Source organism: Mustela putorius, unplaced genomic scaffold, assembly GCF_011764305.1.
Source record: "Mustela putorius furo isolate JIRA1106 unplaced genomic scaffold, ASM1176430v1.1 tig00003923_pilon_pilon_pilon, whole genome shotgun sequence".
NCBI classification, from domain to species: Eukaryota; Metazoa; Chordata; class Mammalia; order Carnivora; family Mustelidae; genus Mustela; species Mustela putorius.
In genome coordinates this window covers 12,610,326-12,630,200 of record NW_025422068.1, presented here as the reverse complement: position 1 = coordinate 12,630,200, position 19,875 = coordinate 12,610,326, and the positions used below count along the sequence as shown (strand labels likewise).

At 37.7% G+C, this 19,875-nt stretch overlaps 2 pseudogenes; both read left to right on the top strand.

Annotated features, from left to right (window-relative positions):
• The first annotated feature begins 2,484 nt into the window (after positions 1 to 2,484).
• LOC101693032 lies at positions 2,485 to 11,703 on the top strand (annotated as a pseudogene).
• A 6,674-nt stretch (positions 11,704 to 18,377) lies between these two features.
• On the top strand, positions 18,378 to 19,019 carry LOC101692732 (annotated as a pseudogene).
• Positions 19,020 to 19,875: the final 856 nt, after the last annotated feature.

Genomic DNA, 19,875 nt, shown 5'->3' with positions numbered 1-19,875 from the left:
ATAGATTCAGAATTCCACCCTATCAGAAAAAAAAATATGTTAATGTTTTGGCTAACCAGTAATTTAAGAAAGGCTTCGGTCACCATAGAATAATATGAGCCCATATTTAGTACAAAATTTTTATATACTACTCGACAATAGCAACCAAAAGGACCGCCATGATGATGAACTCAAAACCCTCCTTGTGGAATATAGTTCATGACTATCCTCATTAGAGATTCCTCATCCCAAGTTATCCCATGAGAAAAAGGGATCCAACTGTTTAAAGTTACCTATGCCTAAAAAGGTGAACTTCTTTGGCAGCACATCTCACCATAGCCCAACTGACGCTGATCCTCAGTTTAAGTTAGTAGCTCTGCCCTGTTAATCCCTAATGTCCCAACCATTCAAAAAGCTGTTTAGTAATAACAGATGCCCCAGGGCACCTGGGTGGCTCAGTGGATGCATTCAACTCTTAATTTCAGCTCAGAGCATGATCTCAGGGTTGTGAAATCGAACCCCACATTGAGCTCTGTGCTGGATGTGGAACCTGCTTGGGATTTTCTCTTTCCCTCTGCCTATCCTTCCCTCTCCCTATCTCCCTCAAAAGTAATAATAATAATAATAATAATAATAATGATTTATCAAAAAAAATAATAAGCAGCAGCACCCAATACTAAATTCATCTAGATTTATTGGGTCCATCTTTATTTTCTATCAATTTATGAAATCACAAGTGTGTGTCAATGTATGATCTTAATAATGTAATAATCTTCACTACAGAGAAAAACTTAAATTCAATCAACCCTTGAATTTTTTTTTTTTTTTTTTGCAAAGCAATATGGAGGGGAAGGTGCAGTTACCGACCTCAGGAAATATTTATTCTAAATTAATAAGCTTATAAAGAATTTAAAGAAGACGGTTCAGAATAAAATAAAGCAAATTTTGAAAGTGGTTTTGTATAAACTATTGTATTTATATTTCATGCCCAGCCCACAGAGATATAGACCTATGATTACCTTTCACAGATAATGAAAGTGTTATAGTTTATCTGTCTAATATCACATAGACCATAATTATACCAATATTGAAACTACAATTCAAAATTATTCTGAATTCTTTTTTTTTATTAATTAATTAATTAATTTATTTATTTATTTATTTTTATAAACATTTATTTTTATCCCCAGGGTACAGGTCTGTGAATCACCAGGTTTACACACTTCACAGCACTCACCAAGGCACATACCCTCCCCAGTGTCCATAATACCACCCCCTTCTCCCAAACCCCCTCCCCCCAGCAACCCTCAGTTTGTTTTGTGAGATTACGAGTCACTTATGGTTTGTCTCCCTCCCAATCCCATCTTGTTTCATTTATTCTTCTCCTACCCACTTAAGCCCCCATGTTGCATCACCACTTCCTCATATCAGGGAGATCATATGATAGTTGTCTTTCTCTGCTTGACTTATTTCGCTAAGCATGATACGCTCTAGTTCCATCCATGTTGTCGCAAATGGCAAGATTTCATTTCTTTTGATGGCTGCATAGTATTCCATTGTGTATATATACCACATCTTCTTGATCCATTCATCTGTTGATGGACATCTAGATTCTTTCCATAGTTTGGCTATTGTGGACATTGCTGCTATAAACATTCAGGTGCACGTGCCCCTTTGGATCACTATGTTTGTATCTTTAGGGTAAATACCCAATAGTGCAATTGCTGGGTCATAGGGCAGTCCTATTTTCAACATTTTGAGGAACCTCCATGCTGTTTTCCAGAGTGGCTGCACCAGCTTGCATTCCCACCAACAGTGGAGGAGGGTTCCCCTTTCTCCGCATCCTCGCCAGCATCTGTCATTTCCTGACTTGTTGATTTTAGCCATTCTGACTGGTGTGAGGTGATATCTCATTGTGGTTTTGATTTGTATTTCCCTGATGCCGAGTGATATGGAGCACTTTTTCATGTGTCTGTTGGCCATCTGGATGTCTTCATTGCAGAAATGTCTGTTCATGTCCTCTGCCCATTTCTTGATTGGATTATTTGTTCTTTGGGTGTTGAGTTTGCTAAGTTCTTTATAGATTCTGGACACTAGTCCTTTATCTGATATGTCGTTTGCAAATATCTTCTCCCATTCTGTCAGTTGTCTTTTGATTTTGTTAACTGTTTCCTTTGCTGTGCAAAAGCTTTTGATCTTGATGAAATCCCAATAGTTCATTTTTTCCCTTGCTTCCCTTGCCTTTTGTGTTGTTCCTAGGAAGATGTTGCTGCAGCAGAGGTCGAAGAGGTTGCTGCCTGTGTTCTCCTCAAGGATTTTGATGGATTCATTTCGCACATTGAGGTCCTTCATCCATTTTGAGTCAAAATTATTCTGAATTCTATATTCTTTCCTTTATCCCATGCTGCTTCTGACATATTATCCATAGTTGGCCCTGCCCAAGTATCAATTATTAATTATCATAGCAACATTTTGCCTTTGGAGCCCCAGGAGCTACCATGTGGCATGAGCATGAAGGGCATTCTCCAAAATACCACCTTTATCCTCTTGGGCCTCATCACACATCCTGCATTCCCAGGCTTACCTTTGCAGTGGTCTTCTCCATTTTCTTTCTTTTTTTTTTTTTTTTGGTGGCTGTAACAACCAATGTGATCATGATTCTGCTCATCCATGTGGACTATCACCTCCATACACCCATGTACTTTTTACTCAGCCAGCTTTCATGGACACAGTTTACATTTGTATAACTCTTCCCAAATGCTGCAAGATCTTCTATCGAAGAAAAAGATCATCTTCTTTTTGGGACATACTTCAGATCTTCCTCTACCTAACCCTAATTGGAGGTGAATTTTTCTTGCTAGGCCTCATGGCTTTTGGCCGGTACCTGGCTGTGTGCAAACCCCTGGGATATCCTCTCCTCATGAACTGCAGGATTTGTTTGTCCATGGTGGTAGGCTTCTGGGTTGGTAGCTCCTTAGATGGATTCATGCTGACCCCCTTCACCATGAGTTTCCCCTACTGATTAATTTCCCGAGAAATTAATCACTTTTTCTGTGAGATTCCACCAGTACTAAAAATGTCATGTCTTGATACATCACTCTGTGAGACTCTGATGTATGCCTGCTGTGTGCTAATTCTGCTCATCCCTATATCCATCATCTCTATTTCCTATAAATGCATCTTGCTTACCGTCCATTGGATGAACTCTGCTGAAGGCCAGCATAAAGCCTTTGCTAAATCTTCCTCCCATATTTTGGTGGTGAGAATTTCCTATGGTGCAGCCTTCTACACAAATGTGCTGCCTCATTCTTACCACACACCAGAGAAAGACAAGTTTGTATCCACCTTCTATACCATCCTCACCTCAATGGTCAGCCCACTCATATACATTTTGAGGAATAAAGATGTGGCCACAGCTCTAATAAAATGCTGGGAAGATGATCCTCCTCTTGAACAATGAGAGTGCTGGATTTGTACAGGAAATACTAGAGGGGGCCAGATACACACATCATTTGTGTTGTAGCCACTGGCACACACTTATTCCATAAAATATGCTTTTGATTCTGGAGAAATATTCACTGTGATTTTTGTAATCCTGAATTATCAATAGGTAAAATCATATCTTTGCAAAAACTACATAGGAACAATAAGCAAAGACTACAAGTATCATAATTGGCCAATTCTCTAGTCTGGATTCACTGTAAAACTTTTTCCAGAAAACTTTTTCCAAAACTTTGCTCCTTCTCTTCAAGTAACACCGTAAATAATCCCAAACGGAGCAAATGCCCCCTTTAAGAGTACTGAATAAATATTTTTATGTTACACATGTTTATGTGTCTTTTGCATCTATATTATTGATCAATTTTTGAACAGAAATTGAAGGAGCAGTCACCATATCCTTGAGTATTTAATGTCAAACATTCATATAAATTAAATATTTTCTAATGGTAATGTAGCAGCTTTATTTAGGAAAATTTTATGAAAATAATTTAATTGTATTTTGGTTTCTGTATTCTTAGTCATCTTTTATGAATATTTGTATTCTCTAACTACTGAAATTAAACTATGGGTAGTTATCATGCATTTATTCACATAGAGTTTTTTATGTTCCTGGAAATCGATAGACATTTACTAGTTGAATAAAATCTGACTTCTGTCATTCAGATAGAAACATGGCTAAAAACTTTAAAAACTTGCATTAATGCACTGCTAGGGTGGCCTGTGATGTGGATGACAAAAATTCTTCAAAGAGTAAAACCACAAGCAGAACAGAATTTATTCACTCTCCAAGAGAGGAGAATGAATATCATATGTGATATATGTGACATATGTATCACATATGGATATATGTGGTGTGTGTGTGTGTATGTGTGTGTGTGTGTATATACATATATATATACACACACATATATACATATATATACCACATCCCACATCCTGGACAAGCCCCAGACAGAGTCCTTAGAAAAACCTGCCTCCTCCTGCTCTACCTGGCTAAAAGCCAAACCCCTCCCCAGAACTACCCCCCATGAACACAACAGAAACCCTCTCAAATCAAAAAAGCCCAGCCTGACAGAAACTCTTGGCTATATATATATTATATCATATGATATATTATTATATCATATTATTATATGATTTATATATTTATGATATATTATATCATATTACATATATATCTATATATATAGATATATATTATATTATATCATCTAAGAGGGATGTCAGCCAGGAGTTTCTGTCAGGCTGGGCTTTTTAAAGGTTTCTGAAGGATTTGAGAGGGTTTCTGTTGTGTTCATGGGGTTAGGAGTGGGGAGGGGTTTGACTTTTTAGCCAGGTAGAGCAGGAGGAGGCAAGTTTTTCTAAGGGCTCTGTCTGGGGCTTGTCCAGGATGTGGGATGTGGTCCAGCTAGAGAATATGTCTTGTGGTCTATTTTCTGAGAATGTGGGGTCCTATGACCTAGAAAAACAAACAAACAAAAATAATTAGGATCAATTACTTACAACTGTGAGTTTTGTCTGCACACTTGGTCAGGTAAGGGACTTTGAATAGATTCCTTTTATTCCCTCCTCTCTATTTGAAATTATTCTTGATTGGGAAAATGGGGGAAAGTCATTATTCTGTAAATAGTTCCTGCTGAATAGGGTCATAGAGCTCTCCCTACCTAGCTGCAAAGGAGACAGGAGCATGACATTCTGGTAGCAGACTGCTTTGTTCTAAAAGCCAGGGCTTCCCAGACATGTGAAAGATTGCTGATTAAGTTGAGATTTGGAAAAGGACAATCTATAACCTTTGTTGTTTAGGAAGGTTAGGAGTGTGATGAAGCCAGAAATAGAAGTGGGAAAAGAGAGGCTACAGAGGCATCTATGTATTAGAAAAGGGTAATATTTGGGAAAGAGAGAGATTAGAGAGATCTTAGGTCAAAGCTTGTTCAAAGAAATGGGGGCTATCTCTAAAACCTTATGGTCAAACACTACAAGTTAACTGTGGAGAGCATCAGGTGTCAGGGTCAGCCCAGGTGAAGGTGGAAAGATCTTGGGATTCTTGGGAGATGGAAATAGTGAAAAATCCATCTTTAAGATTTAAGACCGTGAAGTACATGGTGTAGGGTTGAATGGTGGAGAAGGGTGTATGAACTGGAAATAATGAGGTGGGTGGGGACAAATGCCTCATTGATAATTATGAGATCCTAAACTAGTCTAAAAAATCATCTAGCTTTTTGAATGGAAGGAGTGGAGTATTGTAAGGAGAATTAGTAGGTTTTAATTTTAATGCAAAAGATTTGGAAACAAGAGGTTATAAATCTCACAAGGACTCAGCTTTAAGAGGATATTACAGTTTTGAAAGGAAATAAGTTGAACCCTTAAGGCATATAGTAATGGGGGTAAGATGAGCAATCTTAACTGATTCTGAGATATCTCACATGGGTGTGGGAACCAAAGTCTTACCTGGAGAGAGTGAAGTGGAAACAAGGTTTGTTGGTTCAGTAAGGAGTCTGAAGAATTGGGATTGGGGATGGACAGGGTGAAGATGAAGGTGAGTACCTAGTCTTGATGGGGACATCCCTAGTCATCCAAGGAAAGGGACAAGACAGCATGGCCAAACAAGAAAAGAATGGCTAAAGATTTGATCTCCCAGGGCACATGAGAAAAGCGGGGTAACTGGAGGTTGAGAAAGAACACAGTAAATCCTGACACATGTGGAGGGGGAAAAAGAATGTCTGGAAACTTCTGGTAAAGTGCTGTAGATTGTTCCAGTGTTAATAGAGACTTACCCTGGTTTCAGCCATGGAGATGGAAATGACATGTGTGGGAGCCTTTGCCAATCCTGAGATGTATGAGTACCAGTCTTAGAGAAGTCCCAAGAGATCTGCCACCAGGGATATGGCTGATGCTCCTTGTTTGGGCCCCAAAGACAGGTTTTGGGTGGTTCTCCCCCAACTTTGGTCACTCTTTCAGTGGCCAACTTGCTTACAGGAGGGGAAAGTGGTTTCAAGTAATGGTTTTTATTGGGATATTGTTTAGACCAGTGACCTGGTTTACTGTAGTTGTAACAAGCTCTCAGAGGGGGCTTGTGGAATGTTCAGGTTGAGCTAGTAGGATAATATTTTTCCTGAATAGCTATATTATGGACAATAGTAAGGATAGAATAAGAATGAGATCATTTTTTGATACTTTTGTCTCTTTTTCCTTTGATATCCTCCTCTCTTCTGTGAAAAACCTTGAAGGATGGGTCTAGTAGTCCAGATTAAGGAGTTTGAGGGCCTTTATATAGTTTCTGAAGTTGTGTTTTGTTTCATTTTTTTTTCTAATGTCTGGAGCTTACTGGTAGATGAAAAGCATAGCCAGGATAGATTTTCCTTTGTAAGAGTTAGGATCAAGATGGTGAATTTTTATACAGCCTCAGTCAGGTAAGTGAGAATAAGGGCAGGGTTTTCATCTCATCTCTGGACAATCTTCTTTAACCTTTCATAACTGACCTGTTTAGAAGCTTCTCCTTTCATACCTTCCATAAGGTGAGCGACCATGTGGTCATCTTTGACCTTGTTCTTGAGGAGAGCTGATAATTCCAACTGGGCTCAGCTAAGGGAGCCATTGATTTGCTGGGAGCATATTGTGCAAGTTGTCTGAAGTTCATATCATCAGCATATTCAGTAGCCTTGGACAAAATTCTGGTCTTTTCTTCTGGTCTGATACAGGTGGAGAGCATAACATAGAGGTCTCTCCAGGATAAATCATAAGAAAGGATGAGATACTCAAATTGCTTAGTTGAGGGAAAGAGCCAAGTTTAGATTATATATGATAAAGATCTGTCATGGAGAAAGGAATATGGACTTGAACAATGCCTCTGATCCAGGCACCTCATAAAGATGGAATTGGGTGGCAGGAACATCGGGGAATTTGTAAAAGTGGCCATAAGAAGCATGAATGGGAGAAATATCAGGATGTTGAGGCAAGGGCTTGAGGGTAATGGGGGCTCTGACATGTCTTAATGGAAAGAGAAGAAGTGAGAGAACACAGAATTTCCAAGGGAGGATTGACTATAGGCAAGTGGAAAGGCAGAAGTTGTTCAGCAGGGCTGAAGTCTGAGTCAGAAGAATGGGGGAGAGAGAGGTGTCTTTTGGGGGTAATAGAAAGAGCATAGGGAAAGCAACTTAAAGGTCAGGATGATGATCAAATTCAAAGAAAGCTTTCACATAGGAACCTCACATCATTTTCTTTTTTTTTTTTTTTTTTTTTTTTTTTTTTTTTTTTTTAAGATTTTATTTATTTATTTGACAGACAGAGATCACAAGTAGGCAGAGAGGCAGGCAGAGAGAGAGGAGGAAGCAGGCTCCCTGCTGAGCAGAGAGCCCGATGCGGGGCTCGATCCCAAGACTCTGGGATCATGACCTGAGCCGAAGGCAGAGGCCTTAACCCACTGAGCCACCCAGGCGCCCCCCTCACATCATTTTCTAAGGCAATGAAAATATAAACTCAGTTGGAGAAGAGTATTTTGACTAAGAGAGCCATTCCATAGCCAGATCTCCTAGTCATCTAATTTATATTGGGCTATGCTGTATTACAGTAGAAAATAGATATTTGAGCCAAGTATCTTGTTCCAGTTGGAGTTTTTTGATATTTTTAGGGAAACAACCCCAGAGGGGAGTCCTTAGGAAGGCTAGACAAGGTATTCCCCATCTGAAAATTTAGGAATAGGAGAAAGAAGGTTTTGAAGGCTGGAACAAAGGGAAAAATCATGGAGGGAGACATCCTGACCCAGCATCCCAAGAAGAAGATGAAACACTGACCAGTACCAAGCACAAGAGAAAAGGGTATCACTCAAACTCAAGGATTCTTGTGAGGGAAAGGGATTGATGGTCCCAAGACTGTGGAAAGAACCAGAAGAGGCATCCCTCCAATGGTTGATACATCGATTGTTGACTGAGCCCAGTACTGGGGCTTGGGGAATCAAGAACCTGCCATGGGGAATCAGCAAACAACCAGTGATAATTCCTAATGCTCAAAATCTCACAGAGCCCTCTTAAAAATGAAAATTTTGACTCACCCAATATTAATTGACAAAGAGATCTGGTTGAGATGGTAAGCAGTATCCAGTCCTCATGTATAGGGCCACCAAAATGTTAAGGTGGCCTGGTAATGTGGGTGACAAAGAATTGCACAAAGAATAGAGCCATAAGGGAGAGAGAGTTTATTCACTTTCCCAGGAGGAGGAGAGGGACCAGACATCAGGTGAGATGTTGGCCCCAAGTTTATGTCAGGCTGAGCCTTTTAAGGGTTTGAAGATGTGGGAGGATTGCCCCTATGTGCAAAGATGAGTGGTTAGGGAGTTGACTCTTGACCTGGTAGAACAGGAGGTGGCAGGTTTTCTGAGAGGCTCTGCCCAGGGCTCATACAGGATGTGGGTTGTGGTCCAGCTAGAGAATGTGTCTTGTGGCCTATTTTCTAAGAATGTTGAGCACCACTACCTAGAAAAAAAACAGAGGGGCAATTATAAGCACCTGTGAGTTTTGTCTGTAGGCTTGGTTAGGGAGGGGGCTTTGAATGGAACCTTTTTTATGTACTAATAATATGGTATAGATAAATATAGAATGAATAAATTGAGAAATTTCACTAGCTAAGTTACTTCTCTTGGTCAATTCCTCCATTCTCAACTTCTTGATGTGCTATACTGGTAGACAAATATCTCTGATTCTAATTAGTTTTTGGCTAACTGTGGTGTTTGGCTAGAAGCCAATTTTTGATAGACTGTTAACTAAACAAAAGCTACTCTGATAGAACTGTCTTCATCAATTTATCTATTTTTAACTTTTACTGAATGAATGGTTCTAAAACACGACAAATAAAAAAGAAGCTGTGATTCATCTGTTGTCTATTTTCTCTATTAATAAAAAGCTTAGAAAATGTTGGGTCCATGTTTTAGAGGTTTTATAGTTGACAAAAACTATTAAATGATTACTTAAACTCGTGTTAATCTAATGTCAACATAGAGGTGAAAATGTTTTCTCCATTGATGTTGATGCAAGTAAAACATGCTTATCAATAGCTTTTTAAGGTTTGTTTTACCTTGGAATGCTCCTAATAACTTGATCATATCCAGAAATTAAACAAAAAAGAAATAGAGGAATTGCTTGGATAGATAAATCTCCAAGTGAAGAAATTGACTAGGATTCTTTGAAGAAATATACTAATGCTTCAGTTCAGTTTCATTCCCTTTTAATTACCTTGAGTCTATACATTGATACTTCCTTTTTTTTTTTTTTTCCTTCTTCTTGCCTTTGTTAGTATCTCTCCTGGTCTTTCCCTTCTCACAATCTTTCATTTCACAGTTCCCATTTCCCCTGTACTTTGGATATTTGTGTGTCTTATTCCCTCAGAATCCTGCCAGGACCTGGGTGAATCATTTGCACATTTAAGAAAGGCATTTAACACAGACTTTGGGGGCATCTGGGTGGCTCAGTGGGTTAAAGTCTCTGTCTTCAGATCAGGTCATGATCCAAGAGTCCTGGGATTGAGCCCCGTATCAGGCTCTCTGCTCAGAGGGAAGCATGCTTCCCTTCCTCTCTCTGTCTTCCTGCCTCTCTGCCTGCTTGTAATCTCCGTCTGTCAAATAAATAAATAAAAATATTTAAAAAAACAGACTTTGACAAATATTTCAGAAGTATTGAAAAACAACTGGTAAAGGATGTGCATTTATATGAGTTCCTAGAAATGCTATAAGAGTTAATGACTGGGGTAAGAAAGAAGAGGACTCTTTGGTGTTGTTAAAGGTCTATTTCCCACCTCAGTGGAGATTGCATTGAAGCGTTCATTTTGTTGTAATTTATCAGTATCACTACATCTGACATATGCACTTCTCTCTTGTATGCTGTACTTAATGTTTTAAACATTCTAGACATCACATAATATATATTGTCAGTATCCCTTCTCCTCACTCATAAAACTGGTCCTATTTTACAAGAAATGACCAGGAATTTTTTCCCAATAACTGTACCAACTTATCCTATAAGATAACTTGTGATCATCAGTGTTTCCTCTTTCTTCAACTTCTCAGAAAGAGGAATGAAAGTTATAAATTTAAATTATTCATAAGTATCAATAGTATTCTCACAAGATGTCAGGTACTGTTCTAAATTGTGAGCAAAGATGAAGAGAAATCAATGTCCCCATTTTCCAAAGCATACTCACTGAATTATCCGATTTTGATCATCAGAAAATTCTTTTTTTTAAGATTCTATTTATTTGACACAAAAAGAGAAATCATAAGTAGGAAGGGCAGCAGGCAGAGAGAGATGGCAAAGCAGACTCCCTGCTGAGCAGAGAGTCCAATGTGGGCTTGACCCAGGACCCTGAGATCATGACCTGGGCCAAAGGCAGAGGCTTAACCCACTGAGCCACACAGGTGCCCAATTGTTTCAAAATTCTAAGAAGTATTTGGAGAAGGAATTAACCTCATGGTAGATGAAGAAACTGATGTTTAGAGCACATCACCACCTCTCTCAAGCAGGTGGGAAATGGGAGTTCCAGAACCATGTCTTCTGATTTTTGGTCTTGCGTTTTTATGCCAAATCTTGTTATTAATTGATAGAAAGGAAAGAAGCAACAAATAAATAAAATATTTTTTAAAAAGAAAGAAAAAAGCACGTGGCACAATAAACAGCTCCCAGCATGTTAATCCTGAGTGACCTAGGGAAAAAAGTCCTTCTGGAGTAACATGCTGAAAAAAATCCATTAATTTTTTGTTGGATTCCAGCTGGGCTGGTCTAACAAGGACCTAATGGTCCTTGTTGAAATTTGGTAAGACCCCTCTGGGGTCTTTCTACAAGTGAAGGATATGGACATTACATAAACTGACCCTTGCTTTGCATATTTAATTTATATAGTAAATATTTAAAAGCATATTTATACAATATAAAAAATGTAGTGGTCAGTAATATAAAGTCTACTTCTTACATACTTTAGTAAATGCTTTACTGAATAAATATCCAGGAAAGTTTTGGGAATTTAAGAGTGACCAGAAAAGGAAAATATTTAGACAATTATTTAGTTTAGAGAAGAGAATTCAGACCTCTGTTGTCTAGAAAGTGACAGTACATACTTGCAAAGTTAGATTAACTTGGATGAAGTGAAATTCTGGTAAATGAAGTCTGATAACAATGTGCGTACAAAGTGTTTGAAAAATGAAATCCTGACTATACAGTGTTGGGGTCGATTCCACATTAAAACCTGTTAAACCCCTAGGGCCTGCCTGGGCCTACTTAGACATAGTGACTCCATGTTGCCTAGGTAGACATTTTGTTGTTTAATAAATGCCTCAACAGTTATTGATATCAGTTCAGGTAACTGTTGCTAAAACATACACCTAAAACAAGGCCATTTTGTTTATATCAGTTCCAGGTAACTATTACTAAAATACACATCTAAAACAAGGCCAGATAGGTGGAAACATGCAATCAGCCAAAGTCACATATGTAAAGGTCTGCGGTTGTGCCCTATAAAACTAGCCTGTAAGACCAAGGGGGGATCGCTCTCTTCGGAGGCAGCCCTGGTCAGTCAATCTGACTTCTAATGCTTGGCATAGAATAAATCTTTAAGTAACTTTCACTTTGTCTCAACCTCGTTCCCCTGGCCAGTCAGTCTAACTTCTAATGCTTGGCCTAGAATAAGACTTTGCATAACTTTCACTTTGTCTCAGTCTCGTTCCTTTGATAATGGACCCAACATAGAGAAGTGATATATATGAGCTAGGATGGTTGTAATAATGGTTAATTTTATCGTATTGAAATGTTATTTAATAGAACAACAGGTGAATTATGAAGTCTATAATTAGCTAAAACCAGAGGCATTTTTCATTGTTTTTCAGTTGGAAGTATGGTGGTGGTACATCTTATTAAACCAATATGCTTACCATGTCCTTGTCAATCAGTTGCCAAATATCCCACTGGGTGTTTCCTTCAAAAGTTCAGAGGTTCAAAGTTCAAGAAAATATTTAAAATTTCTGTTTCTGTTATAATACTTTAGTTTGCAGTATTACATAAGAATGTAAAGGCAATAAATAAATACCTATATGATCAATTTTGACATTTCATATTATTTAGTTCATTTTTATTATAACTTTAAGCTTATTCAATTATATTAGATTTTATGCATCACATACACAAGGACAAGCATTTTGATTTTGTTCCCTGATTCATCTCAAGTCCCAAGAAAATTTCCTGGTATAGAATGTGTTAAAAATTATTAATTGGGGGCGCCTGGGTGGCTCAGTGGGTTAGGCCGCTGCCTTCGGCTCAGGTCATGATCTCAGGGTCCTGGGGTCGAGTCCCGCATCGGGCTCTCTGCTCAGCAGGGAGCCTGCTTCTCTCTCTCTCTCTGCCTGCCTCTCCATCTACTTGTGATTTCTCTCTGTCAAATAAATAAATAAAATCTTTAAAAAAAAAAAAAAAAAAAAAAAAAAAAAATTATTAATTGGATGAATGAACAGATGTCATTTCATTTTCAAAGGCTTAGCACACAAAAACCACGAATTTAATATTTTGTAATTCTTTCTTTTTCTTGTGATATCCATGTTTGAAGAGTTGCAGTGAAAACTGTTAAATTTATTTTTTGTGACTATATATGTATTTGCATAAGTTCAGTAAGAATCTTTTCTCTTGGTAACAGGATGTCCAAAAACGTAATTCTGCTTCTCTGATCTGGAGATGATAACATTAGATATACCTTAATATTATAAAGCCCTTTAATTAAAAATAACCATGTTTTGGTAGAACAAATTTCACAGCATGCTGCTGAGAAATAAAAACAAACAAAAAACTTATACATAACAGTTTACAACCTGGGACTTCATCTAGTAGAAAAAAATACCTCAAGAAAGTCTCTTTAATCTTGTTAGAAAGACCTTTATCATATGCAATTAATCAATTTTTGTGCCACCATATTCAAAGAAATATGTTCTTAGATTAACATATTGCACCTAAAGAAAACACCAAGACTTTACTGCATGACCCAAAAGTGAGAAATTCCAGGAATGGAGTAAATGACAGCTAAAGAAAACAGCTTTCCCACAATGACTGGAGCAGATCTGTACACCCTTATCTTACTGCTTCTTAATTTTTTATTTCTCATCTCTCATGTCAAGAGACAATGTTCTTATCCATTCTTCCCAGTCTATTATAAAAGCAAAAATTTCTCTATTAGGATCCTGTCATCAAAAACTTTGAAACTTTTCATAAAGTCAGAGACTGCTTGATCTTTCCTAATTTCTCTTTGGTCCCAGATGCCACTGCATATTAACCTATAGGTGTTGCCTATTGGGTTAAATATTACAAGCAGGATGTCCCATACTTTGTTTCAACTTTTCCTAGACATAACTGTATTAGTCTAAGTGAACACTTGGTTAAAAAAAATTGTCAGCAATGACTCCATTTTTTACTGTACACTACATCTTGTTATAAATATAAAAATACTGACCTTGCTGACTTGTCAAAGAAAAAACAATAAATTACTTTCTTAAAAAAGACTTTCTGAAGAGCTTATGAAGCTTTTCCTTATAAGAGATGAAATGTCTTTGATCAACCAATGAACTGGACCATAACTTTACCCCTAATCTAAATTCTTGGTAAACAATGATGTAAAGTTTATTTAGTTCCTTAGCTCTATTCTATTGCACTGATAAATTTATTGAGAAGATAATAATTCAACATTTTTAGAGAAGTTAAATTACTTGAATGTTTAATGTATAATTAGTAAATATCAATCATCTTGATTTATTTCAAAGTGGAGATACCAACTCAAAAAATGAAATTTTAACATTGATTATCCTTCCCTTTTTTATACATGTTTCTACATTGAGTACCTTATTTTTTTTACTATATTCAGTTAGCCACAGTATAGAACATAATTAGTTTTTGATGTAGTGTTCAGTGATTCATAAGTATAACACCCAGTGCTCATATAGCACATGCCCTCCTCAGTACCCATCACCCTGTTACCCCCTCCCCCTGAAACCCCCATATTGTTTCTTGGGGCCCATAAGCTCTCATGGTTCATCCCCCTCTCTGGATTTCTCCAATTCTCCCTCTTTGGATATTGCTCCTTTCCCCTATGGTCCTTCACATTATGCTTATGTTCCACATATGAGTGAAACCATATAATTGTCTTTCTCTGCTTGGCCTACTTCACTTAACTTAATCCCCTCCAGTTCCATCCATATCCATGCGAATGGTGGGTATTCATCATTTCTGATGGCTGAATAATATTCCATTGTGTGTATGTCCCACATCTTTTTTATCCATTCATCTGCTGAAGGGCATCTCAGCTCCTTTTACAGTTTCACTAGTGTGGACATTGCTGCTATGAACATTGGGGTGCACTTGCCTCTTCTTTTTACTGTATATATCTTTGGGAGTGCAGTAGTAGTGGTTGCTGGGTCGTAGGGTAGCTCTATTCTTAACATCTGAGGAATTGTCATACTGTTTTCCAGAGTGGCTGTATCAGCTTGCATTTCCACCAACAATGTAAGAGGGTTCCCCTTCCCCACATCCTTGCCAACATTTGTTGTTTCTTGTTTTGTTAATTTTTGTCATCCTAACTGGTATAAGGTGGTATCTCATTGCGGTTTTGATTTGTGTTTCCTTAAGGGCTAATGAAGTTGAATTTTTTTTTCATGTATCTTTAGCCACTTGTATGGTTTTTTTGGAGAAGTGTCTGTTCATGTCTTCTGCCTATTTTTTGACTGGATTATGAGTTTTTTTGAGTGTTGAGTTTGAAAAGTTCTTTATCTTGAATACCAGCCCTTGATCTGTAATGTAATTTCTAAATATCTTCTCCTATTCTATGGGATACTTCTAAAAGACTCCACCCCCCATATTATTAGAACTCATACAGCAATTCAGCAATGTGGCTGGATACAAAAAATCAATGCACATAAATTAGTTGCTTTTCATACACTAACAATGTAACTATAGAAAGAGAAATTAAGAAATCAATTCTATTCATGATAGCAACAAAAACTGTAAGATACCTAAGAATAAACCTAACTAAAGAGATAAATATCTACATGATAGAAACTACAGAATACTTATGAAAGAAATTGAGGAAGACACAAAAAGATGGAAAAATATTCCATACTCATGGATTAGAAGAATGAACATTGTTAAAATGTCTATCCTGACCAGAGCAGTTTACACTTTCAATGCCATCCCTATGAAAACACATTGACAAATTTCAAGGAGCTGGAACAAACAACCCTAAAATTTGTGTGGAACCATTAAAAGATCCTGAATCACCAAGGGAATGATGAAAAAGAAAAACAAAGCTGGAGACATCATATTGCCTGACTTCGAGCTATATTACAAAGCTGTGGTCACCAAGACAGCATGGTATTGGCACAAAAACAGACACATAGAGCAATGGAATAGAATAGAGACTCCAGAAATGGACTCTCAACTCTATGGTCAACTAACTAATCTTTGTCGAAGCAGGAAAAAATGTCCAGTAGAAAAAGACAGTCTCTTCAATAAGTGGAGCTGGGAAAATTGTAGAGCTACATATAGAAGAATGAAATCTGACGATTCATTTCCTTACCCTATATACAAAGATAAACTCAAAATGGATGAAAGACTTCACTGTGAGACAGGAATGCATGAAAATCCTAGAGGAGAATATAGGCAGTAACTTCTTCCACATCAACCATAGTAACTTACTTCAAGATATGTCTCCAGAGCCAAGTGAAAGAAAAGCAAAATGAACTTTTGGGACTTCATTAAGATAAAAAGTTTCTGCACCACCAAGGGAACAGTCAATAATTCAACTTTCTTAACAATTTCCTAATTACCTAGTTGGGTTTGTTTAATGTCCATGAGGTTTTTGAAATATTAGTATTGCTGTGCTCATTTTCTTCCTAAAAAAGGTATACTCAATTAGCTGATGGTTTTGAAACCTAGAACATCTACAACTAACAAGACTATGGTCACTCAACATGCAGAAGTAATAAATAAGACTTATTTATCTGAACCTCAAGAGGGCTTCATAAAATTCCCAGATGAAGAAACTAAGAATTATTTTCTAACTACTTTTTTTTATACAACTGCGTCCTAACCCTAATAAGGGTGACTACTTAAAATAATAGAGAGAATAAAATTCCCTGCCAAGACGTGACATGACTTTCTGGGATGTGTCCACCCAGAAATCTAGGACTAAATAAATTTGTAGTTGATCAGCAGTGCTTTTCAAGAACAATCTTGATCAAAAGGTGGAAATGTGAAAGGTAAAATGAAATGCAATCACCCATGTCAAACTTTTAAATGGAAACAGGAGGCCATTAAAGAAGTAGTCTTTGGACTGCTGGATGAACCTATAGACTTTGACCTGGGATACACTGCAAATATTCTAAGGATGCTGCCTAAACATCTGCAATTTGCTGTAGATAGAGACTTTGCTTAGTGATAGTCTTAGCAGCCAATTACCTTCAGCTAAGATTACTTTTCTGCTATAAACATTAATCATGATTCTTTTTTTGTTGTTCTTTAATTACTTTTATTTTTTAATTTTTTAAATTTCTTTTCAGTGTTCCAGAATTCATTGTTTATGCACCACACCCAGTGCTCCATGCAATACATGGCCTCCTTAATACCCACCACCAGGCTCACCCAACCTCCCACTGACTCCCCTCCAAACCCCTCAGTTTGTTTCTAAGAGTCCACAGTCTCTCAGGACTTTTCTTCCAATATCCCCCAACGTACTTCTCCTCTCCATCTTCCCATGTTCTCCACGCTATTCCTTATATTCCACAAATAAGCAAAACCATATGATAATCGATGCTCTCTGCTTGACTTACCTCACTCAGCAGAATCTCTTCCAGTCCCGTTCATGGTGATACAAAATTTGGATATTCATCCTTTCTGCTGGAGACATAATACTGCATAGTATATATGGATCATATCTTCTTTATCCATTCATCTGTTGAAGGGCATCTTGGACCTTTCCACAGTTTGATGACTGTGACCATTGCTGCTATGAACATTGGGGTACAGATGGTCCTTCTCTTCACTATATCTGTATCTTTAGGGTAAATACCCAATAGTGCAATTGAAGGGTCATAGGGAAGCTCTATTTTTAATTTCTTAAGGAACCTGCCACTGTTTTCCAAAGTGGCTGCACCATATTGCATTGCCACCAACAGTGGAAGAGGGTTCCCCTTTCCCCACATCCTCTCCAACACATGTTGTTTACTGTCTTGATTATTTTGGTCATTCTAACGTGTAAGGTGATATCTTAATGTGGTTTTGATTTTAATCTCCCTGATTGCTAATAATGATGAGCATTCACAAATCAATCAGTGTGATAGAACAAATCAATAAGAGAAGAGAGAACCACATGGTCCTCTCAATTGATGCAGGAAAAGCATTTGACAAGATACAGCATCCATTTCTGATTAATATGATTCAAAGTATAGAGGGAAAATTCCTGAACTTCATAAAAGCTATCTATGAAAAACCCACAGCAAATAACATCCTCAATGAGGAAAAGCTGACAGCCTTCCCTTCGGGATCAGCAAGAAGTCAAGGATGCCCACTCTCACTTGTTCAACATAGAAGTCCTAGCAACAGTAATTAGACAACAAAAAGAAATAAAAGTTATTAAAATATGCAATGAAGAAGTCACTCTTTCTCTTTGGAGATAACCTCGTACTTTATATGGAAAACCCAAAAGACTCCACCCCCAAACTACTAGAACTCATACAGCAATTCAGTAATGTGGCAGGATACACAATCAAAGTACAGAAATCAGTTGATTTCTTATACACTAACAATGAAAATACAGAAAGGGAGGATGCATGTGTGTACCCATTCATCTCTCCCTCTAACTTGGGTTTGACGTACAGGCTCCTGGAGAAGATGGCTGTCCCAGGTGTGTCTGGCTGGTCCCAGAAAGTGCAATGTTTTAGTACAACTGTAGTCAGGCCATTTTTTCAAGCTCATGCAGCCACCTGTTCAGGTATATGGCATCTAACATTGCTATGCCACTGCTCTTTATTCCACTGCATCTAAACAGAATAAACTGGAACAAGTAGAGAAAGATTGTTGAGAGTAGAACAAATCTTGAAAGAACCCCAAATGGCTGCTGCTTCCATTATGAATCCCTATAAATAGTGTTCTGTGAAAGTGAAAAGCCTAAATGACATAAGCACAAAAGAGACGTTCTCTCCTCTCACATCCAACCCAATCAATGTGTTCATAAAGTATGGTCACTTGGACAATACCGCTGGAGTCATTTATGCCTTTTTGACCATGATAAGAATCCACCATGGAGAAGTACTGTGCACGGTGACCACTGCATCTCCTTTAGATGAAGACACTCTTAATAAATTAAAAATGGCCCTGAAAAGCTTCCTAAATAAAGGCTAGGTCTTCAAATTGGAAGTTAAGACTGATCCATCAGTCATGCATGAAATGATTGTCTGTATCAGAGAGAAATATGCTAAGTCTGTGAAAACCAAGATTCAGAAGCTAAGCAGGGCCATGCTGGAGGTTTTCTGAAAGTGCTGATTCTCTGTCAGTGAAAATTCCTAAACCTGAAGGAACAATAAAATGCTTCCTTAACAACAACAACAACAATACAGAAAGGGAAATTAGAGAATTAATTCAATTTACTATAACACCAAGAACCATAAGATACCTGGGAATAAACCTAACCAAAGACATAAAGGATCTGTACTTGAGGAACTACTCATGAAACTTTCATGAGAAACTCATGAAAGAAATTGAAGAAGACACAAAAAGATGGAAGACCATTCCATGCTCTTGGATCAGAAGAATAAACATTGTTAAAATATCTATACTGCCTAGAGCAATCTCTACTTTCAATGCCATTCAGATCAAAATTCCACTGGCATTTTTCAAAGAGCTGGAACAAATAATCCTAAAATTTATATGGAACCAGAAGAGTCCCCAAATTGCTAAGGAAATGTTGATAAAGAAAAACAAAACTACGGGCACCACGTTGCCTGATTTTAAGCTTTACTAGAAGGCCGTGGTCACCAAAACAGCAAGATACTGGCACAGAAACAGAAATATAGACCAGTGGAACAGAGTGGAGAGCCCAGATATGGACCCTTAACTCTATGGTCAAATTATCTTTCACAAAACAGGAAAAAATATACAGTGGAAAAAAGACAGTCTCTTCAATAAATGGTGTGGGGACAATTGGAAAGCTATGTGTAAAGAAATGAAACTCTTGATAAAATCCCAATAGTTCATTTTTGCCCTTGCTTCCCTTGCCTTTGGCGCAGTTTTAGGAAGATGTTGCTGTGGCTGAGGTCGAAGAGGTTGCTGCCTGTGTTCTCCTCAAGGATTTTGATGGATTCCTTTCTCACATCGAGGTCCTTAGTCCAAT